This window comes from Tamandua tetradactyla, chromosome 11 (genome assembly GCF_023851605.1).
Source record: "Tamandua tetradactyla isolate mTamTet1 chromosome 11, mTamTet1.pri, whole genome shotgun sequence".
NCBI classification, from domain to species: Eukaryota; Metazoa; Chordata; class Mammalia; order Pilosa; family Myrmecophagidae; genus Tamandua; species Tamandua tetradactyla.
This window is the reverse complement of record NC_135337.1, coordinates 26,974,804-27,000,115: the sequence shown is the minus strand read 5'-3', so window position 1 is coordinate 27,000,115 and position 25,312 is coordinate 26,974,804. Positions and strand designations below refer to the sequence as shown.

General features: G+C 37.6%; 1 long non-coding RNA gene across 1 annotated transcript; it reads left to right on the top strand.

The window, feature by feature from the left end:
* The first annotated feature begins 2,916 nt into the window (after positions 1-2,916).
* On the top strand, positions 2,917-13,662 carry LOC143649436 (uncharacterized). Its single transcript, XR_013158994.1, has 3 exons — positions 2,917-3,056; positions 4,541-4,636; positions 13,483-13,662. It is a non-coding gene; the product is annotated as an uncharacterized LOC143649436 (long non-coding RNA).
* The last annotated feature ends 11,650 nt before the right edge of the window (positions 13,663-25,312 follow it).

The following is a 25,312-nucleotide window of genomic DNA, read 5'->3' as shown; positions in this document are numbered from 1 at the left end:
AAATTCACAAATATATGGAGGCTAAACAACACACTCTTAAACAACCAGTAGGTCAAGGAAGAAATTACAAGAGAAATCAGTAAATATCTTGAGGCAAATGAAAATGAGAGCACAATATATCAAAGCATATGAGCTGCAGCAAAGGCAGTGCTGAGAGGGAAATTTATTGCCCTAAATGCCTATATTAGAAAAGAAGAAAGGGCAAAATTTGAGGAATTAACTGTATATCTGGAGGAACTAGAGAAAGAACAGGAAACCAATGTCAAAGTAAACAGAAGAAAAGAAAAAATGAAGATAGAGCAGAAATAAATAAAATTGAGAAAATGAAAACAATAAAGAAAACCAATAAGAGCAGAAGTCAGCTCCTTGAGAAATTCAGTAAAACCAATGGACCTTTATCTAGGTTGGCAGAGAAGAAAAGATAGGCTGAAAATAAATAAAAGTCAGAAATGGGAGGAGATACATAACTGATTATCTTACAAAAATAAAGGAGATGATGACAGGATGCTATGAACAACCATATGCTAATGAACTAAATATCTTAGACAAAATGGACAACTTCCTAGAAAAGCATGAAAAAACAAATTTGACTCAAAAAAAAAAAATAGAAGACCTCAACAAATCAATCACAAGTAAGGGAATTGAATCAGTCATAAAAAAAAAAAACTCCCTCCCCAAAAAAATTCCAGAACAAGATGGCTTCACTTGTGAATTCTACCAAGCATTCAAGAAAGAATTAATACTAATCCTGCTCAAACTCTTCAAAAAAAGTTGAAAAGGAGGGAAAGCTACCTGACTGAATCTATGAAGTCAACCTCATCCTAATGCCAAAGCTGGGCAAAGATACTACAAAAAAAGAAAATTACAGAAAAATCTCTTTAATGAATATAGATGCAAAAATCCTCAACGAAATACTTGCAAATCAAATCCAGCAGCATATTAAAAGAATTATACACCATAACCAAGGGTGTTTTATTCCTGGTAGGCAAGGGTAGTTCAACAAAAGAAAATCAATTAATGTAATACACCACATTAATAAATCAAAGAGGAAAAAACACATGATAACCTTGATCGATGCAGAAAAGGCATTTGACAAAATTCAACATCTTTCTTGATGAATACACATCAAAAGATAGGAATAGAAGGAAACTTCCTCAACATGATAAAGTGTATATATGAAAATCCCATCACTAGCATCATACTCAATGGAGAAAGACTTAAAAGTTTCCTTCTAAGATCAGGAACAAGACAAGTATGTGCACTGTAACAATTGTTATTCAACATTGTGCTACAAGTTTTAGCTAGAGAAATTTAGCAAGAAAAAGAAATAACAGGTATCCAAATTGGAAAGGAAGAAGTAAAACTCTTACTTTTTACATACAGCATGATATTATATGTATAAAATTCTGAAAAATCTACAGTAAGCTACTAGAGCTAATAAACAAGTACAGCACAGTGGCAGGATACAAGATCAGTATGCAAGAATCAGCATTTCTATACACCAGCAATGAGAAATCTGAGGAGGAAATCAAGAAAAAAATCCATTTTCAACAGCAAACAAAAGAATAAAATATTTAGGAATAAATTTAACAAATACATAAAAGACATTGTATTAGACAGGGTTCTCTAGAGAAACAAAATGAACAAGAGATAGCTGTAAATATGAGATTTATAAAGGTGTTTACACAACCATGGGAATGCAGGAATCCAAATCCATAGGGCAGGCTGTGAAGCTGGCAACTCTGATGAAGGGTCTCAATGAACTATCCTTGCAGCAACAGTTAGGCCAGTGCTTTCCTGACCAAATAACTGGGCATCATCACCTGGCCAAATTGACATCAGAACCTAACCATCACAGTCCACCCTTTGCCATCTTTCAACTATACACATCACTTGAAACATGCTTAATTTCTAAATAGAACACAATAATAGGCATATAGTTCATCTAACAATATTCACTTTCCTGTGTACAACAGGAAACACACTACATCTCTTGAGAATAAGGTGTGAATCCTTTAGATTGCCTTTACTCTTAAACTTCATTTCCTATAGCCTATACAACTTATGTCATTTGATAAGAAGAAAACAAGATATTTGTTTTATGTACAAATACAGACATACTCAAAATAAAACAGGAAGGAAATACTCATTCAATCACAGTCCTCATTTCTGTAACTGGTTATGTGGTCACAGTTCATATTTATTACTACCTTCTCCCATTACCCACTCCATGTTCTATTTATCCTCCATGTTCTACTTATCCTCAGCTGGCTGTGGTTCTTTGCACCAAATCTTGACTCCTGTAGTATCTGGGCCTTTGGTAGTCCTGCCTGGATTGGGTTGTTGTACTTTTCCAACAATTGGGTTGATGCCTTTAATCACAGGCCATGGTAGTACTAAGAGACACCCTAGGGGATCTCTTGTATCCCAGGAAAACTCTTCTTTACCTCCATTGTGTAGTTGTAGTCCTATTTCCCCTTGATAATCAGGATCAATCACCCCAGATGGCACAGTAATCCCCTTTCTTGCCTATTGACTCAGAAGCATGAGAAGCCCAAAGTGGCCAGCTGGCAGCCTGAACTTTCAGTTCAGTGGAATCATTGTGTCTCCTTGTAGGACCATTCCTCCATTTGGAACTAAGACCTGTAGACCAGCAGAGCATGAGGATTCAGGAACAGGAAGCAATAAATTTTCTAGTAGATCACTATGGGCAATAGTGAGTGGTGTCACTCCCATTTCCATATCTTCATTCCTGGATCTGTGAATTCTGGCTATGGAAGAAACAGCACCATACAGTGGATATTGACTCAGAGCATATATGGCCTCCTCGAGCTCCAGCCCTGCAATAATGGCCAACTAGCTGGCATCATAATTGGGTCTTCAAAAGGCCTTTCCACCATTCTGTCAAACTAGCTGACTCTGCATTACAGGGAGCATGGTAAGACCAGAAAATTCCAAGAGCATGTACCCATTAATGCAATTCACTTGCTGGGAAGTAAAGTCTTTGATCAGAAGCAGTGCTGTGTGGAATACCATGATGGTGGATAAGGCATTCGGTAAGTCCACAGATGGTAATTTTGGTGGAAACACTGTATGCAGGGAAGGCAAACCATATCTGAAGTATGTGTCTATTCCAGTTAGAACAAATTACTAACCCTACTATAATAGAAGTTCTCCAATGTAATCAATCTACCACCAAGGAGCAGACTGATTACTTAGGGGAATGGTGCCTTATCTTGGTCTTAGTGTGAGTCTCTGCTGGTGGCAGATTGGGCACTCAGCAGTGGCCATAGCTACGTTGGCCTTGGTGAGTGGTAGTGCATGTTGCTGAGCCATGGCATAATCTCCACCCCTACCACCATGCCCACTTATTTCATAAGCCCATTGAACAGTGGCAAGAGTGGCTGGGAAAAGAGTATGATTTGAATTCACAGAATGGGTCATCGTATCCACTTGATTATTAAAATCTTTCTCTGCTGAAGTCACCCTCTGGTGAGCATTCACATGGGACACAAATATTTTCATGTTTTTGCCCACTCAAAAAGGTCTATCCATATACCCAGACCTCCCTATCACCAACTTTCTAATCATGCTCTTTCCAAGTACCTGACCATCCAGACAAACCTTTAGCAACAGCCCATGAATCAGTATACAAATGCACCTCTGGTCAGTTCTCCTTCTAAACAAAGAGAACAACCAGGTGCCCTGCTCAAATTTCCACCCAATGGGAGGATTCTCCCTCACTATTGTCCTTTAAGGACATCCCACAATGAGGTTGTAGTGCTGTAGCTGTCTGCTTCCTGGTAGTCACTGCATATCATGCAGAACCATCTATAAACCAGACCCGAGTTTTCTCTTCTTCAGTCCACTAACTGTAAGGAACTCTCCAAAACGTCATAACTGTGTTCTGGGAAAAAGAAGGTAATATGGCAGAATTAGCCATCCACATCTGGGCTACTTCCTCATATAACTTACTTGTGCCTTCAAGAGATTCTTGGGCTCTGTCACTTACATACCATTTCCATTTTATGATAGATTGCTGCTGTGCACACCCAACTTTATGGCTTGGTGGGTCAGAAAAAAAAATGGCTCATAATAGACAACTCAAGTCTCTTGGTAACTTGGTGGCCCATGGTTAAAAGTTCAGTTTCCACTAAGGCCCAGTACCAGGCTAAAAGCTGTTTCTCCAAAGAAGAGTAGTTATCTGCAGCAGTTGGTAAGTCTCAACTCCAAATTTCTAAGGGTCTGCATTGTGATTCTCCTTTAGGTGCCTGCCAAAGGCTGAAGACAACATCTTTATTTGCCACTGACACTTCCAGCACCATTGTATCTTCTGGATCATATAACCCAAGTGTCAGAGTAGCTTGCATAGCAGCCTGGATTTGTCAAAGAGCCTCCTCTTGTTCCAGTCCCCACTCAAAAGTAGCAGTTTTTTCTGGTCACTTTGTAAATAGCCCAGATAACACACCCAAATGAGGAATATGTTGTCTCCCAAATTCAAAGATTCCAACCAGACATTTTCTCTCTTTCTTGGTCATAGGAAGGGCCAGATGCAACAGCCTATCCTTCACCTCAGAAGGGATATCTCAACAAGCCCCACACCACTAGACATCTAGAAATTTCACTGAACTGGAAGGTATTTTTGCTAGATTTATCTCCCAATTCCTGACGAGCAAATGTCTTACCAATAAGTCTAAAGTAGTTACCACTTCTTGCTCATTAGATCCAATCAACACAATGTCATCAATACAATGGAGCAGTGTGAAGTCTTGTGGGGGGAGAAATGATCAAATTCCCTGGGACAAGACTATGACTTAGGGCTAGAGAGTTGATAAATTTCTGAGGTAGGACAGCGAAGGTATACTGCTGGCCTTGTCAGCTGAATGAAAACTGTTTCTGCTAGTCCTTACTGACAGCTAATGAGAAAAAATGTACTTGCCAGAGCAATAGCTGCATACCATATACCAGGAAATATGTTGATTTGGTCAAGCATGATGCCACATCTGGAGCAGCAGTGCAACTGAAGACACCACCTGGTTAAGTTTACAATAATCCACTGTCATCCTCCAAGACACAGCTTTATTCCACACATGCCAAATATGAAAGTTGAATGTGGATGTGGTGGGAATCACCACGCTTGCATCCTTTAAGTCCTTAAGTGTGGCACTAATCTCTGCAATCCCTCCAGAAATCCTGTATTGCTTCTGATTCATGATTTTGCTCGGTAGGATCAATTCTAGTGGCTTCTACCTGGCCTTTCCTCTCAAATAGCCCTCATTCTACAAGTCAAACAACCAATGTAGAAATTCTGCAAGTTGCTGAATATGTGGATTCCAATTATACATTCCAGAGCTGGAGAAATGCCCACAGAATGGGACTAGGGACCTGCTGGATCAACTGTGAGATGGACCTGAGCTATAATGCCATTGATCATCTGCCCTCCATAAGCCCCTACTCTGACTGGTAGACCAAAGTGATGTTTTGGGTAGCTTGGAATTGGTGTCATTTCTGAGACAGTGTCTAATAATCCCCAAATTATCTGATCATTTTCTCTTCACAATGCACAGTCACCCTGATAAAAGGCCATAGGTCTCCTTGGGGAAGGCTGGAAGGAAAGTTAACAGTGTAAATTTTGGGCAGTATAACAGGGTCCTTCCCCAAGTGTTACCAGCTCTCCCCTCATTCAAGGGGCTCTGGGTCTGTAAAATGTTTCAAGTTTGGGAAGTGATTAAGGAGCCATGATTCTATGCTTTTGTAATTCAAGTTAAACTTCTGTTCACTTGACCTAGATTTCTTTTGTTTATATAGCTCAAACAATAATTTAGTAGATTTCCCACTTGTTTTATTTCTAGGTACCCCATGATTTACTAGCAGATGAGAATCTGCAAGTCACATTATTTTGACTGCTGCTTTGAGTCTGCCGTCCCTTATGGTGGTGACTCCCACCTTGTCTATGGTGATTACTGGTCACCACATGGCTTCTGCTAACTCAAGATCTGATCATCCCCACTGTGTTTAAGGATTCCAGCACAGTGACAGCAGTTCCCCCAGTAACCTGCAGAGAATGGTGACTACAGAGCTCTTCAGGGATGATGGAGCTAGTCTCACAAATTTATTTCTCAAAGTTCTGGTGAAACATTTGTCTTCTGGACATTCCTGGGGATGTGATAGGTCTTCCATATTAAATCCACTCTAATATTTCAATCTCTCTAAGCCTCTGGATCCCCTCATCTACAATATAACAGGTTACTTTTGGCATTTTCACCTCAGGTGCTATCAGTCACCTTTTGATCCATGTTTTAGCCAACCATCCAAACAAACTGTTAATGCCCTTTCCAACCCTTTGAGCTACAACACTGAATGCAGAATCTCTGCTTAGTGGGCCCATATCAAAATATTCAGCTTGATCCAACTTTATATTCCTTCCATCATTATCCCACACCCTTAATATCCATTTCTACACATATTCCCCTGATTTTTGTCTTCATAGATTGTAAAACTCATGCAGTTCATTTAGAGTATAGCATACCACCTCATAGGTCACTTTGCACCTCACCCTTCAGAGACTGCTGAAACTTTAGTCTAGTTATATATGTCTTGAAGTAAAGAAGAGTGGTGAGGATAGGTTGTGAAAAGAAATAGAAGTGATTTTCAAGCCATTTATTTCAGAGTATTTCATTGCAGTTTGATGAAAGATTAATTGCTTCAGACAGAGGATTGAGGGCTTTTTCCCCTGGGGGAGGTAGTTATAGGTTTAGCACACACTAAAGGGTTAATCTCTCTAGGTGGAGGTTGGATGGCTGACTCTTCTGGGCAGACTGGAGGCCAGGTAGATGTTTTCTCAAGGCAGGCTGGAGGTTTGGAACCTCTTTCTTCAGGGCAGGCTGGAGATTGGGTGGCTGTTTCCTCAAGGCAGGCTAGGGTGGAGCGACTCTTTCCTCAGGACAGGCTATTACAGGCCTATATATCAAAGTCTCCAGGGTTTCTTCAGAGTCTCCAGATTTGAGGGTTTCCATGTCCCCATTGCCATCATAATCAAGTCATATTTCCCCATCCCAAGTTTTAGGATCCCATTCTTTAACAGTCAAAGCCCTTACTTTAACAGCAGACACCCTGCAAAGTTGAGATTTTAGTTTATATTGTAAGTCTGCATCTCACATAATTAGACTTTGTGTCTGGTTGTCAGAGATCTCAAGTCTGTGACCACAGGAAACAAGATTTGCTTTCAGGGTGCACACGAAAACTTTTACGTTTTTCATATGGCACTTAAGCTACAAAATTGAAGCCTTCAGCTCATCCCTTTCTCTCATTACTGTATCCACCATATCAACAACCAGCCAACCTCATTATATGTCTTAATTCCAAAAAACTCTGTTAAGGTGTCAAAAACACTCTCAACCCTGATCCTTGCCTCATACAAGCATATAATTAGCAGAATCAAGCGATACTATTTTATGTATCTCTTTTACTCCCCCATGGACTGTCAGTGCCATCTTGATAACTGGAAACAGAGTCATTAGTGCCTTTGAGTCTAATCAGAGTAGAAAACCAATTGTAAAAATCCACTTTAAAGATTGTTTCTCAAGAACCACTCCCAATACCAAGCTGTGTTAGTCAGTGTTTTCTAGAGAAACAGAATCATCAGGAGATATCTACAAATATGAGATTTATAAAAGTGTCTCACACAAACATGGGAATGGAAGAGATCAAAGTCCATAGGGCAGGCTGTGAAGTTGGAAACTCCAATGAAGGGTCTCAATGATCTCCAAAGGAGAGGCTTGCTGGCTGAAAAAGCAGTGAAAATTCTTCATTCTTCCTTAAAAGTTTACAACTGACTGGATCAAATCCAATGGACTGGATTATCTCATTTGTGGGAGACACATCCTTATTTGATTATAGATGCAATCAGCCGCAGCTGCAAATCAACTGTCTGATGGTTTAATAAACCAGCCTTGTGATTTATCAACAAGCATAAAATATCTTTGCAGCCTTGGTTAGGCCAGTCTTTCCTGACTAGACAACTGGGCATCATCACCTGGCCAAATTGTCACCTGAACCTAATCATTACAGACCTCTACACAGAAAACCACAAAACTTTGCAAAAAGATATCAAGGAAGACCTATATAAATGGAAGTACATACCATGTTCATGGATTGGAAGACTAATATGGTTAACATGTCAATTCCACCCAAATTGATTTATAGATTTAATACAATACCAGTTAAAATCCCAACAATTTACATTGCAGAAATAGAAAAGTGAATAATCAAATTTATTTGGAAGGGCAGTGTGGCCTGAATAGTTAAAAATATCTTGAGAAAGAAACATGAAGTGGGAGGTCTAGCACTACTTGACCTTAAAGCATATTACAAAGCTAAAGTGGTCAAAACAACATGGTACTTACATAAAGATTGATGTATTGACCAATGGTATCAAACTGAGTATTTGATAAGGCAGTCAAGTGGACTCAATGCAAACAGAACAGCCTCTTAAATGATGCTTGGAGAATTGAATATCCATATCCGAAAGTATGAAATAGGACCCCTATCTCAAAATGTAGGGAAGTATCTTAAGGATGTGGTGATAGGAATTGGTTTTACAGGCTTTACACCTGAACCATGAGTAATAAAAGAAGAATTGGGGATGTTGTGATAGGAATTGGTTTCATAGGCCTTATACCCAAGGCATGAGTAATGAAAGAAGAATTGGATGAATGGTATCTCCTCAAAAATTGAATACATTCCTAATCAAAAACTTTGCCAGTAAAGTAAAAAGGCAGCCTATGCAATAGGAGACAATATTGGGAAACCACATATCAGATAAGGGTTTAATATCCAGAATATATAAACAGATGACACAACTAAACAACAAAAAAGACAAACGATCCAATTAAATGGACAAAAGACATGGATAGATACTTTTCTAAAGAGGAAATACAAATGGCTCAAAAACATATGAAAAGAAGTTCAACTTTACTAGTGATTAGGGAAATGCAAATCAAAATCACAATGAGATATATCTCACACCTATTTGATTGTCCATTTTCAAAAAAACAGAAAACTACCAGTGCTAGAGAGGATGTGGCAAAATAGGTACACTCATTCACTGTGGAGGGGAATGTAGAATGGTGCAACTGCTTTGGAAAGCAGTTTGGTGGTTCCTTGGGAAGCTAAATATGAGATTGCCATAAGATCCAGAAATCCCGTTACTAGGAATACACTCAGAGGAACTGAAGGCAGGGACATGAACAGACATTTACACACGAAAGTTTATAGCAGCATTTTTCATGATTGCTAAGATATGGAAACAGCACAGATGTCTATTACCAGATAAGTGGCTAAACAAACTGTGGTATATATATAATGGAATATTATCCAGCTGTAAGACAGAATAAAGTCATGATGTATGAAACAAAATGGATGAACTTTGACGACATAGGTTGAGTGAAATTAGCCAGAAACAAACAGAAAAATACTGTATGAGCTCATTAAAATGAGTTAACCATAATGAGCAAACTCTGAAAATTAAAGTTGAGAACACAGGTTATCAGGTGATAGAAAGAGGGTAGAGTTTGGGCACTTGATTCTAAGAATACAGAACATTCAACAGGAGTGTTTGTTAAGATCCAAAAATGGATATCACAATACTATGTGATGGTTGCACAATACTGTAAGTATAATGAACAAGGCTGAATGTGAATATGGTTGGAAGAAGAAGGCTAGGTGCCTGTATGATACCAGAAAGAAAGATAGAAGATAAATACCGGGGCTGTATAACAGTGAAATCTAGAATGTACAGTGATGGTGATTGGACACACGATTATAAAAAAGTGTTTACTTGAGGGAGAACAATTGAAGGTCATCATTGCAAGGTGCTAATTATGGGTTGGTATATGGAAAAATACAATTAATGCAAACTAGAGTCTATGATTAGCAGTATCATTATAGTGTTCTTTCATTAGTTGTAACAAAGGCAATATACCAAAGCTAAATGTCTATAAGGGAGGGATACAAGAGAGGGGTATGGGATTCTTCTTCTTCTTGTTTCTGTTTTTCTTTCTTTCTTTCTTTCTTTTTTTGTTTCTCTCTCTTTTCTCTTCTTTCTTTGTAGAAGAAATGGAGATGTTCTCATATAGATTGTGTTGGTGAATGCATAACCATGTGATTATAATGGTGACCTTTGATTGTACACATAGGATGGATTAAATAAAACTGTTTAAAAAATAAACAGAAGGATACAAGTGCTAGAGAAGATGTAGAGAGAGATATGCATGTCTACACACTATTGGTAGGGAAATAGAATGGTGCATTCTCTCTGGAAGGCTAAGTATATGAATGCCACATCATTCTGCAACCCCATTATTAGATGAAGACTTGGAAGAAATGAAAGCAGGACCTTGAATAGGTATTTGCACACTGGTATTTGTGACAGCATTTTTCACAATTTGAAATGGATGGAGGTGGCTTAATGGTACACCAACTAATGAGTGGAAGGGTGAATCATAGTGTATACTTATGACAAAATATTGAGAGGCTGCAGGAATGAATGAAGTTATGTGGCATGCAACTAGGTGAATCAACCTTAAGGATGTCATGTTGAGTGAAATAAGCCAGAAACAAAAGGACAGATAATATGTGGGCTCACTAATATAAACTAACTATAATGAGCAAGCTCTGAGAATTGAATTTGAGTGCATAGGTTATCATGGGATAGAAAGTGGGTAGAGATTAAGCAATCAATGATTAAGGAGTACAGATGTTCAAATAAGACTCATTGTAAAGATTCCTAGAGTGTAAACACATCTATTCCTGAGTTTTAACTGTTATTCCTAAATTCTGAAATGTTGTGTTTTTTGTGTATAATCTGGTAGTTCCTTGGAACACTGGGAATCTGTGTGTCAACTAAGATTCAGAGTTAGAGTGCAGCTCTGAAAGTCAGCATTACTCCATACATGCAACTGGGAAAAAGATGAGACTCCAATCAGAGATATGAATGAAATAGACCTTATTAGAACTAAAGTAAACCTGAATACAGGGTAAAGGATGATATTGTCTGATTTTAAAACTTTACTTCTGTGTGAGACCAAAGGAAGAGATGTTTATTTGGTCCAAAATTTAAATTTTCTGCAGCACATTATCTAATTTAACCTGTCTGTTCAGTTTATTTAAACAGTTTAATTACGTGGAACCTAGAATAGGGAATAAGAAATTATTCTGTACAAGTTAATGTAATAGCCAGATATATTCCAGAGTATTTGGGGCAAAAAACAAAAAGGTATTTGCAAAGTCCCCTTCAAAGACTGGGGAAAAATGTGGAACTAATTAAACCTCCCCACCTGGGGAATTCCTGATATTCTCTCAGGCATCAGGGACTCCCAATTTAACAAGCCAAGCCCTCAATCTTGAGGCTTGCCCTTATGAAACTTATTTCTGCAATGGCAAACCTAGGCCTGCAGGTAATTATCCCTAAGAGTCACCCCAAAGAAACTTTTTTTGTTGCGCACATGTGGCCTCCTTTTTAAAACCAACTCTTCATATAAACATATTACCCTCCCCATTATGTGGGAAATGACTCCCAGGGATGAGCCTGGCCCTGGCATCATGGTATTGAGAATGCCTTCTTGATCAAAATGGTGAAAAGAAATGGAAAAAAAGTTTCAATGGCTAAGAGATTTCAAATAGAGTTGAGAGTTCATTCTGGAGTTCATTCTGTATGAGTAACCTTCATTCTATATACTTTGGATGGATTGTATGGCATGTTAATATATCCAAAAAATTTACATTTATTTAAAAAAAAAAGGAAATGTGCATCATCCTCTCTTTCCCCATCTGCTAGATGGATGCCAAGGATTCCAAGAGGCTAGGGAATGGTTGGGCCATATAATGCATAGGATATGCATCTGTGAATTGCCAAATGGAGGAAAGCTGTCTGATAACCAGGGTTACCCAAAGTGAAGGATTAGTGTTAATAACTTACTGTTAAATTATTAAGTTAGTTATTTGTTACAGCACTCTATTTTACCCTAATGAATACTCTTAATAAATCTCTCTGCTGAATTTTAAATTGTTGACCACGACTTCCTTGATACTTGCTACTGGTTATAGTAATTCCACTCTGTTCTTCATCTTCCTTCTACCCCTCTGAATAGTCTTCCTTTAAATCATTTTTCTCTACCCATGTCTAAAGTTGGTATTCTTCAGTGCTGTATCCTAAGTTCACTGCCTACATTTTTCTAAACACTCCCTCCGGACCATCCCTTCAGGGCAGTAAGAGATTTTGTTGGATTTCAAATTTAACTTTTGCCTAAAATTTAGCCCAACATATCCAAATGATCACTGAACATCGCTTCTTAGGCATCCCACTGATATAATTAGTCCAAAACTGAAATCAGAATTTTTCTTCCATCCTCCCCCTATGCTAAATGCTCCCCCTCCTGCATTCTCTTTTGGTAAATGGTACCATTATTCTCTCAGGAAAATGTACCACAAATCCTACCAGACTTCTCTTTTTCCCTCATTTTTCATTTCTAGTACATTAACAAATCTGGAAAATTTTATCTCCTGAATAGCTTTTGAATCCATTCTGTCCTCTATACCCCAAATAACATATTCCTATTTTAAGCTCCTCATTTTTCACCCAGATAATTACAAACATAGTGGTTAATCACACAGACTTTGGAGTCAAGCAAACCTTTGCTCAATTCTCAACTCCTGCAATTAATTGCTAGCTGTATGTTCTAGAGGGAGTTAACTAATCACTCTTAACTCATGTATCTTCATCTATGAAATAAGAAATACTAATAGTACTTTCTATATGGAGTTGTTATAAGCAGTAAAGGAAATCAAATATAGAGACATCTTAATATGATCTGGTATACAGTAAGTACTCCATGACTTTAGCTGTTATGAGCAGAGACTCAGTACCATCAAACTCACATCCAAAAATCTACCCTCCATTAAGAAGTGATCTCTTATAAAAATTCTGCCATATTTTACCCCTGTAATGTGGATAGAAAGAAAGGGGTTGGGTATGAAAAATATCCACTAGTACAACTGATAGGATTTAGAATGGATTAGAGAGAGTGATAATTGATAGGCATATTATTAGAAATGCCTATAGCAAAGGACATAAATTGGCTATATCTGCCTTTGTAGGTAAATTAAGTGTGTAAAATGAAAACATCCCTTATTTCTCACAATCTTCCTTAAATTGGATCTGCACATTAGGAACTCAAATACTAACTAGTGACTATTTAAATTTATCATAAACCATACCCTCTGCATAATAGCTAAGCCATTTGTTTACTTACAGAACATATAAAACAGCTTAAAAATAGGAAATTCAAATTACCAAAATTTTCTTGTAAGAGAACATAATATGATGAAAAATCTAATTATAACATATTTTAATTATCATTCCCATTCTTTTTACATACATCTCATCACAGTAACATTCTACTTTCTTTTATTTCTCTTCCACAGTGTACCTTAAGCAAAGAACACATCTGGAAGATAAATACATGAGCAAATAGAGTGGAAATAACTGAGGAGGAATAAAAACAAGAATGACTATGAATATACTATATGCCCAACCATGGGGATTTCCTTCACATACATGTTGTCTCATTTAATTTTCAAGATAGAATAAAATAAACCCTATGATTTGTGCCATAATGGCATATAATTCCTATTTATATGCCATGTGTTTTGTGTATAATTTGGTAGTTCCTCGGAACACTGGGAATCTGTGTGTCAACTAAGATTCAGAGTTATAGTGCAGCTCTGAAAGTCAGCGTTACTCCATACAAGAAACTTGGAAAAAGACCAGACTCCAATCAGAGATATGAATGAAATACCATGTGCCATAATGGCATATAATTCCTATTTTATAGAAAAGGATTTAGAGGCTCAATGAAGTTAAGCTACTTGCCTTAAGTCATGTAGTCAAGTGTTCGTTTGCCAGGTTTTAAATCTACTCTCATCTAACATCAAAACCCATCAGAGGTAGTGCGACGGTGGCTCAGTGGCAAAATTCTCTCCTGCCATGCCAGAGATCCGGATTAGATTCCCGGTGCCTGCCCATGCCAAAAGAAAAAAAAACAAACCATCAGGCTTATACTAATATTATCTTCATAATATAATAATATATTTAATAGTATGCTATTATACTATTATATCCTAGATTTCCAAGCTATTTAATAGTTACAGATATAATAGTATAAAATAGCAAAATATTATAAATAATAGTAATATATTCTAATAGTAAATATAGTTTAAAAGTAAAATAAGATAATAGTATGAAAACTAGGTATTTGACTACTCTGTACCTAGTGAGTGTTGTATATGAAGAAAGAATGAGGGAGAACAAGAAGAGGGTGGGAGAGGGAGAGAAGGGTAAAGGAGAGAGGAAAGTAGGGAGGAAGAAAGAAAGGAAGAAGAGGAGAAAGGAAGGAAACATTTTGGTTTGGAATCATCACTTCTCACATTGTCATATCTTTCATGGCTAGATGGGAGCTGAGCCTGTGAAACACAGAAACTTCTCCAAGGAAGAAACCAAAGAGGCCACCAGAGCACCAATACACAATAACACATCCAATGGGTCAATGGGATCACCATCTGTCCTCATAGCCTTCCTTCCAGATGAAATAAAATCCCCTGGTTTCCTGCATTCTGGGTTTCAGACTCTTTGGAGAGTAAATTCACATTCTTCTATATTGGTACCATTGGGGGAAAGAGTTCTATACAGCAGGAGAAAACAAATGATTGGTGAATAATTTTTAGTCAAATTCTTTATGAGTCACCGATTTCATTATTTGTTTACCAGATGAGTTCCTACTAAATCCATTGACAATTAAAAAAAAACTATCCAGTTACTAGCATCCAACTGCACCTTAATTAGGGCAGCCACAAATGTCTTCTATAATTAACTGGGTTTTGTTTGTAATTATTTCCTTGTGGTTAGAACTGTTTTCTGTGTGGAACTGGAGCAATGTTAATAGTAACACTAGCTTTGATTTTTGTATGAGAGTAACTGAAAGACAGGCAGATCTGGGAAAGCAAAATCTAAAGACAGGAATACAGGGTTTCCTTCTACCCTCCATTTTGCCTAAGGATGAACACAGTGTTTCTAACCTCTGACCCAATCTGAAGTCTAGCTACAGACACTGGAGTCTTTCATCTTTCTGTCAAGTTGGAAAAACTATTCCTTTGCTCTTGGAAAATGAAATGATGCCTTTTCTCATCGAGATCTATATGCTCGGGAAGCTGATCTGTTTGGACAACATCAACAGCTTCCTTATCCTCTGATTTCCCATTGAGTTTTGTCAATAGGGAGCCAGAGATCTGGAAGAAAAAAAGGAGAAAAGGTAGAAAGGAGGATAAAAAGAAGAAGAGTGACATCTCAATATTTATTCTCTTGGCTCCTTTCCTACAGGGTTATCATGGACAAACTGTAGCCAATCCCTAAACCAATGGTCTTAGCTCCTATAAACAGCCCTCTCCAAATAGGCTTCTCTGACTGTGAATTCTTATAAGCACTCTTTCCTTTTATCATCTATATCCAAGGCTGGTAAAAAAAAGCACTACTATTATACTTCCTCAAAGTAGTACACCCTCCCGTGTGCTGTGCTACACCCAACCAAATTCATAAATTATCATAGTTTGGGTGTGACCTTTATTCCTTGCAAGAATCCTGGCTAGCAAGATCGACATAGCCTGGGTGTGCAACAACAAATACTTCTACTCATTCATGTCCTCTTAGGTCCTCAAAGACTACAGGAATGATAAGATTCTTAGTTGTAAGGAATTTGGAAATTTATTCAATGAGTAATTAAGTAATACCATTCAACATATTAGGGTATGACTGTGAAAATTGTCTTGATATTTCACATATATTCTCTTAAAGAGAGAGGTCAAGGAAAAAGAAACTGAATAGAAATAAAGATAACTAGCTCCATTAGGTACATCATTCTTTTTACCTCTACTGTGAGTGGGGCAATTTATTAGGCTAGGTTCCTGCCCTCAGATATCTCACAGAACAGTGAGGGAGACAGACTGGTATAGGGTATAAAAGAAAGGAAAAGTAATTTCTTTTAGAATAGTAAGAGTAATCTTAAATGGCCTGACAGAGACAGTAGCAATTAAGGCAAGCCTGGAGGCATTCCATCAGGTGCATCGAGTAAAGGATGAGACTTCCAGACAGGAGATTAGCTGTGTCAGAGAAGAGTAGCATAAGAAATCTGGAATGTACAAGAATGGTGAGCAGTTTCTTATACAAAAAACAAAAACAAGATTTTTAAATACTGGATATTTAATGGAGCATAAGGTTCAAGAGGGATAAGGTATTGGGATATGACTAAAAGGTCAAAAGTCACCAAATTATACAATTGTTAGCACAGCTTCATGTGATCTTTGAATGGATTTGAACTTCCTTCTATAGGCAATGTGGAGCCTGTAAGACATTTGTAATGAAAGAGCAATGTAATTAAATTTGTTTTTAAGAAATGTAATTTCAGTGGGAGCATATTAGGGCCAGGAAAAAAAAATAGAAACCTAATTAAATAGTCATGTAGGCCTAGACCAAATTGAAGTCAAAGTAAGTTCTTTTAGAAGACTAATTAAGTTGATAAACTTTTAGGAAGACTGGCCAATGAAAAATGAGAGCAGATAAAAATTATCAACATAAGTAATGAAATGGGAACAAAACTATAATTTTTATAGACAAAAATCATCAAACAGCAACACTGAAGGGAGAAGTAGACACCTCTACCATAATAACTGGAGATGTTAATTTCCTGCTCTCATCAATGGATAGAACACTGTGCTGGTTTGAAAGGATGTATGGACCCTAGAAAAGCCATTGTTTAATCAAAATCCTATTTCCTAAAGGCAGAATAATCCCTATTCAATACTGTATGTTTGAAGCTGTAATCAGATCATATCCCAGGAAATGTGATTTAATCAAGAGTGGTTGTTAAACTGGATTAGGTGATGACATGTCTCCACACATTTGGGTGGATCTTGATAAGTTTCCAGAGTACTATAAAAGAGGAAACATTTTGGAGAATGAAAGAGATTTAGAGAGAGCAGAGAATGCTGCAGTCCCACAAAGCAGAGAGTTCATCAGCCAGAGCTTTGGAGATGAAGAAGGAAAATGCCTCCTGGGGAGCTTCATGAAGCAGGAAGCCAGGAGAGAAAGCTAGCAGATGATGCTGTGCTCACCATGTGCCCTTCCAGCTGAGGGAGAAACCGTGACTGTGTTCACCATGTGCCTTCTCAGATGAGAGAGAAACCCTGAACTTCATCGACTTCTTGAACCAAGGTATCTTTCCCTGGATGCCTTTGATTGCACATTTCTATAGACTTGTTTTGACTGGGACATTTTCTCAGTCTTAGAACTTTAAACTAGCAACTCATTAAATTCCTCTTTTTAAAAGCCATTCCATTTCTGGTATATTGCATTCCGGCAGTTAGCAAACCAGAACAAACACCAATGGATAAACAGAGGATCAATAAGGAAACAGAGATTTTGAATAATATGATAAATGAACTAGATTTAACATTTATAGAACATTATACCCACAACAGCATGATACATATTCTTCTCAAGTGCTCAAGGATCATTCTCAAGGATAGAACATATGATGGGTCACAAAACAAGTCTCAATAAATTTTTAAAAGATTGAAATTATAAAAACTGTTTCTCAGATCATAATGGAATAAAGTTGGAACTCAATGGCAGAGGGCCAGAAAATTCATAAATATATGGAAGCTAAACAACACATTCTTAAATAACCAGTGGGTCAAGGAAGAAATTACAAGAGAAATCAGTAAATATCTCAAAGCAAATGAAAATGAAAATACAACATATCAAAATTTATGGGGTGGGAGAGCCACTGATTGCCACAGCAGTGAAGTTCCTACAGAATTCTCGGGTCCGTCAGAGTCCACTTGCAACCAGGAGGGCATTCCTTAAGAAGAAAGTTTCTCCTCCAGGACAGCTACTAGGGGAGTAGAAACGATACAGAACAGCTCCCAAAGCCACGACAGAGATAAAAAAAAAGGACAGCGTACCTCATCCTGGAACGGCTGGCTGGCTGAGAGAACCCGCTCTGGTGAGATCGCCGAGGGGCGCGGGCTTCACCGGGCGGGGCGGCAAGTGGCTGGAGTCACTCCCTTCCCCCTTCCTGGGCCGGCTGGGAGAATTGGACAGGCAGTCCCCTCAAACCGCGGCAGCTGGCACCCACACCACGCACGGCACCCCAGACCAACTGAGAGAATTGGATCGGAAATCCCCAGGCCGCGGAGAACGGCGACGGGGGAGGGCCCTTCCAAACCCGTGACTCCCCGGGAACGTGCACTCTCCCGGGCGGGCCGCTGAGGCTGGTGCCCTCCCGCCAAGCCTGGCGCCCCGGGCCGACTAGGAAATTCGGACGGGCGCTTTCCCGGGCTGTGGCAGCCAGCGACCCTCCCCGCGTTCGGACCCCGGGCTGGCTGGCACTCTTCCAAGCCGCTTCGGCTAGCGAACCTCCCGGACGGCAAGAGTTTTCCAAAGTTAAAGGACCCACAGCACCTTTTACTGGTGGGACCCGCAGACAAACATGTGCCACGAGTGCCACCTACTGGGCAGGATAAGAAAAACAGAACCCAGAGATTTCACAGAAAAATCTTACAACCTTGTTGGGTCCGACACCCAGGGAAATCTGACTAAATGCCCAGATGCCAGCAGCAGAAGATAACTGTCCATGCTCAGAAGATTGAGAATATGGCCCAGTCAAAGGAACAAACCAATAGTTCAAATGAGATACAAGAGCTGAGACAACTAATGCTGAATATACGAACAGAAATGGAAAACCTCTTCAAAAATGAAATCGATAAATTGAGGGAGGACATGAAGAGGACATGGGCTGAACATAAAGAAGAAATAGAAAAACTGAAAAAACAAATCACAGAACTTATGGAAGTGAAGGATAAAGTAGAAAAGATGGAAAAAACAATGGATACCTACAATGATAGATTTAAAGAGACAGAAGATAGAATAAGTGATTTGGAGGATTGAACATCTGAATTCCAAAAAGAAACAGAAACTATCAAGAAAAGAATGGAAAAATTTGAACAGGGCATCAGGGAACTCAAGGACAATATGAACCGCACAAATATACGTGTTGTGGGTGTCCCAGAAGGAGAAGAGAAGGGAAAAGGAGGAGAAAAACTAATAGAAGAAATTATCACTGAAAATTTCACAACTCTTATGAAAGACCTAAAATTACAGATCCAAGAAGTGCAGCACACTCCAAAGAGATTAGACCCAAATAGGCGTTCTCCAAGACACTTACTGGTTAGAATGTCAGAGGTCAAAGAGAAAGAGAGGATCTTGAAAGCAGCAAGAGAAAAACAATCCATCACATACAAGGGAAACCAAACAAGACTATGTGTAGATTTCTCAGCAGAAACCATGGAAGCTAGAAGACAGTGGGATGATATATTTAAATTACTAAAAGAGAAAAACTGCCAACCAAGACTCCTATATCCAGCAAAATTATCCTTCAAAAATGAGGGAGAAATTAAAACATTCTCAGACAAAAAGTCACTGAGAGAATTTGTGACCAAGATACCAGCTCTGCAAGAAATACTAAAGGGAGCACTAGAGTCAGATACAAAAAGACAGAAGAGAGAGGTATGGATAAGAGTGTAGAAAGAAGGAAAATCAGGTATGATATATATAATACAAAAGGCAAAATGTTAGAGGAAAATATTATCCAAACAGTAATAACACTAAATGTCAATGGACTGAATTCCCCAATCAAAAGACATAGATTGGCAGAATGGATTAAAAAACAGGATCCTTCTATATGCTGTCTACAGGAAACACATCTTAGACCCAAAGATAAACATAGGTTGAAAGTGAAAGGTTGGGAAAAGATATTTCATGCAAATAACAACCAGAAAAGAGCAGGAGTGGCTACACTAATATCCAACAAATTAGACTTCAAATGTAAAGCAGTTAAAAGAGACAAAGAAGGACACTATATACTAATAAAAGGAACAATTAAACAAGAAGACATAACAATCATAAATATTTACGCACCGAACCAGAATGCCCCAAAATACGTGAGGAATACACTGCAAACACTGAAAAGGGAAATAGACTCATATACCATAATAGTTGGAGACTTCAATTCACCACTCTCATCAATGGACAGAACATCTAGACAGAGGATCAATAAAGAAATAGAGAATCTGAATATTACTATAAATGAGCTAGACTTAACAGACATTTATAGGACATTACATCCTACAACAGCAGGATACACCTTTTTCTCAAGTGCTCATGGATCATTCTCAAAGATAGACCATATGCTGGGTCACAAAGCAAGTCTTAACAAATTTAAAAAGATTGAAATCATACACAACACTTTCTCGGATCATAAAGGAATGAAGTTGGAAATCAATAATAGGCGGAGTGCCAGAAAATTCACAAATACGTGGAGGCTCAACAACACACTCCTAAACAACGACTGGGTCAAAGAAGAAATTGCTAGAGAAATTAGCAAATACCTCGAGGCGAATGAAAATGAAAACACAACATATCAAAACTTATGGGACGCAGCAAAGGCAGCGCTAAGAGGGAAATTTATTGCCCTAAATGCCTATATCAGAAAAGAAGAAAAGGCAAAAATTCAGGAATTAACTATCCATTTGGAAGAATTGGAGAAAGAACAGCAAACTAATCCCAAAGCAAGCAAAAGGAAAGAAATAACAAAGATTAGAGCAGAAATAAATGAAATTGAAAACATGAAAACAATACAGAAAATCAATAAGGTCAGAAGTTGGTTCTATGAGAAAATCAATAAGATTGATGGGCCCTTAGCAAGATTGACAAAAAGAAGAAGAGAGAGGATGCAAATAAATAAGATCAGAACTGGAAGAGGAGACATAACTACTGACCTCACAGAAATAAAGGAAGTAATAACAGGATACTATAAACAACTTTATGCTAATAAATACAACAATTTAGAGGAAAGGGACGGGTTCCTGGAAAGACATGAACAACCAACTTTGACTCAAGAAGATATAGATGACCTCAACAAACCAATCACAAGTAAAGAAATTGAACCAGTCATTAAAAGCTTCCTAAAAAGAAAAGTCCAGGACCAGATGGCTTCACATCTGAATTCTATCAAACATTCCAGAAAGAATTAGTACCAACTCTCCTCAAACTCTTCAAAAAAATCGAAGCGGAGGGAAAACTACCTAATTCATTCTATGAAGCCAACACCACCCTCATACCAAAACCAGGCAAAGATATTACAAAAAAAGAAAACTACAGGCCAATCTCTCTAATGAATATAGATGCAAAAATCCTCAATAAAATTCTAGCAAATCGTATCCAACAACACATTAAAAGAATTATACATCATGACCAAGTAGGATTCATCCCAGGTACGCAAGGATGGTTCAACATAAGAAAATCAATTAATGTAATACACCATATCAACAAATCAAAGCAGAAAAATCACATGATCATCTCAATTGAGGAAGGAAGGCATTTGACAAGATTCAACATCCTTTCCTGTTGAAAACATTTCAAAGGATAGGAATACAATGGAACTTCCTTAAAATGATAGAGGGAATATATGAAAAACCCACAGCTAATATCATCCTCAATGGGGAAAAATTGAAAACTTTCCTCCTAAGATCAGGAACAAGACAAGGATGTCCACTATCACCACTATTATTCAACATTGTGTTGGAGGTTCTAGCCAGAGCAATTAGACAAGAAAAAGAAATACAAGGCATCAGAATTGGAAAGAAAGAAGTAAAACTATCACTGTTTGCAGACGATATGATACTATATGTCGAAAACCCAACTAGAGCTAATAAACAACAAAACTACTAGAGCTAATAAATGAGTACAGCAAAGTAGCAGGTTACAAGATCAACATTCAAAAATCTGTAGCATTTCTATACACTAGCAATGAACAAGCGGAGGGGGAAATCAAGAAACGAATCCCATTTACAATTGCAACTAAAAGAATAAAATACATAGGAATAAATTTAACTAAAGAGACAAAAAACCTATATAAAGAAAACTACAAAAAACTGCTAAAAGAAATCACAGAAGACCTAAATAGATGGAAGGGCATACCGTGTTCATGGATTGGAAGACTAAATATAGTTAAGATGTCAATCCTACCTAAATTGATTTACAGATTCAATGCAATACCAATCAAAATCCCAACAACTTATTTTTCAGAAATAGAAAAACCAATAAGCAAATTGTCTGGAAGGGCAGGGTGCCCCGAATTGCTAAAAGTATCTTGAGGAAAAGAAACGAAGCTGGAGGTCTCACGCTGCTGGACTTTAAGGCATATTATGAAGCCACAGTGGTCAAAACAGCATGGTATTGGCATAAAGATACATATATCGACCAATGGAATCGAATAGAGTGCTCAGATATAGACCCTCTCATCTATGGACATTTGATCTTTGATAAGGCAGTCAAGCCAACTCACCTGGGACAGAACAGTCTCTTCAGTAAATGGTGCCTAGAGAACTGGATATCCATATGCAAAAGAATGAAAGAAGACCCATATCTCACACCCTACACAAAAGTTAACTCAAAATGGATCAAAGATCTAAACATTAGGTCTAAAACCATAAAACAGTTAGAGGAAAATGTAGGGAGATATCTTATGAATCTTACAATTGGAGGCAGTTTTATGGACCTTAAACCTAAAGCAAGAGCACTGAAGAAGGAAATAAATAAATGGGAACTCCTCAAAATTAAACACTTTTGTGCATTGAAGAACTTCATCAAGAAAGTAGAAAGACAGCCTACACAATGGGAATCAATATCTGGAAACGACATATCAGATAAAGGTCTAGTATCCAGAATTTATAATGAGATTACTCAACTCAACAACAAAAAGACAGCCAACCCAATTACAAAATGGGAAAAAGACTTGAATAGACACCTCTCAGAGGAGGAAATACAAATGGCCAAAAGGCACATGAAGAGATGCTCAATGTCCCTGGCCATTAGAGAAATGCAAATCAAAACCACAATGAGATATCATCTCACACCCACCAGAATAGCCATTATCAACAAAACAGAAAATGACAAGTGCTGGAGAGGATGCAGTGAAAGAGGCACACTTATCCACTGTTGGTGGGAATGTCAAATGGTGCAACCACTGTGGAAGGCAGTTTGGTGGTTCCTCAAAAAGCTGAATATAGAATTGCCATATGACCCAGCAATACCATTGCTGGGAATCTACTCAAAGGAATTAAGGGCAAAAACTCAAACGGACATTTGCACACCAATGTTTATAGCAGCGTTATTTACAATTGCAAAGAGATGGAAACAGCCAAAATGTCCATCAACAGACGAGTGGCTAAACAAACTGTGGTATATACATACGATGGAATATTATGCAGCTTTAAGGCAGGATAAACTTATGAAGCATGTAATAACATGGATGGACCTAGAGAACATTATGCTGAGTGAGTCTAGCCAAAAATTAAAAAACAAATACTGTATGGTCCCAATGATGTGAATCGACACTCGTGAATAAACTTGGAATATGTCATTGGTAACAGAGTTCAGCAGGAGTTAGAAACAGGGTAAGATAATGGGTAATTGGAGCTGATGGGATACAGACTGTGCAATAGGACTAGATACAAAAACTCAAAAATGGACAGCACAATAATACCTAATTGTAAAGTAATCATGTTAAAACACTGAATGAAGCTGCATCCGAGCTATAGGTTTTTGTTTTGTTTTGTTCTTACTATTATTACTTTTATTTTTTTTCTCTATATTAACATTCTATATCTTTTTTGGTTATATTGCTAGTTCTTCTAAACCGATGCAAATGTACTAAGAAACAATGATCATGCATCTATGTGATGATGTTAAGAATTACTGATTGCATATGAGAATGGTATGATTTCTAAAAAAAAAAAAAAAATGGACAGCACAATACTACCTAATTGTAATGTAATTATGTTAAAACACTGAATGAAGCTGCATCTGAGCTATAGTTGTTTTTTTTCTTATATTTTTTGTATTTTTTATTTTTATTTTTATTTTTTCTCTATATTATCATTTTATTTCTTTTTCTGTTGTCTTGCTATTTCTGTTTCTAAATTGATGCATATATACTAAGAAATGATGATCATACATCAATGTGATGATATTAAGAATTACTGATTGCATATGTAGAATGGAATGATTTCTAAATGTTGTGTTAGTTAATTTTTTTTAATTAATAAAAAAAAAGGAAAAAAAATTATGGGGTGCATAAAAGGCAGTGCCAACAAGGAAATTTATTGCCTTAAATCCCTATGTTAAAAAAAGAAATAGGAAAAATCAAGGAATTAACTGTGTACCCGGAGGATCTAGAAAAAGAACAGCAAACAAACCCCAAAGCAAACAAAAGAAAATAAAAAACAATGATTAGAGCAGAAATAAATTAAATAAAGCAGAAATAAATTAAATAAATGGAGAATATGAAAACAATAGAGAAAACCAACATAACCAGAAGTTGGTTCTTTAAGAAACATCAATAAAATCGATGGACCTGGGCCACGGTGGCTCAGCAGGCAAGAATGCTCGCCTGCCATGCCGGAGGACCCGGGTCTGATTCCCAGTGCCTGCCCATGTTAAAAAAAAAAAACTTAAAAAAAAAAAAATTGATGGACCCTTAGCAAGACTGACAAAAAAAAATTAAAGAATACAAATAAATAAAATCAGAAATAGGAGCAGAAACATAATCACTGACCATGCAGAAATGAAGATGGTAGTCAGAGAATACTATGAGCAACCATTTGTTAATAAACTACACAATGTAGATGAAATGGACAGTCTTAAAAAGGCACGAACAACCAACATTGACTCCAGAAGAAATACACAACTTCAACAAACCAATCACAGTAAAGAGATTGAATCAGTCATCAAGAAACTCCCCAAAAAGAAAGTCCACGACCAGATGGCTTCACATATGAATTCTACCAAGCATTCAGGAAAAAATTAGTACCAATCCTGCTCAAACTCTTCAAAAAAATTGAATAGAAGGGAAAGCTCACTTACTCATTCTATGACATCACCCTAACACCAAAGCCAGACAAAGATACAAGAAGAAAAGAAAATAACAGACATATTTATTTGATGAATATGGACACAAAAAATCCTCAAAAAAATACATACAAATCAAATTTAGCAGCACATTAAAAGAGTTACATACCATGACTGTTTTAGTCAGGATTCTATAGAGAAGCAGAACCAACAGGAGAGATATGTAAATATGAG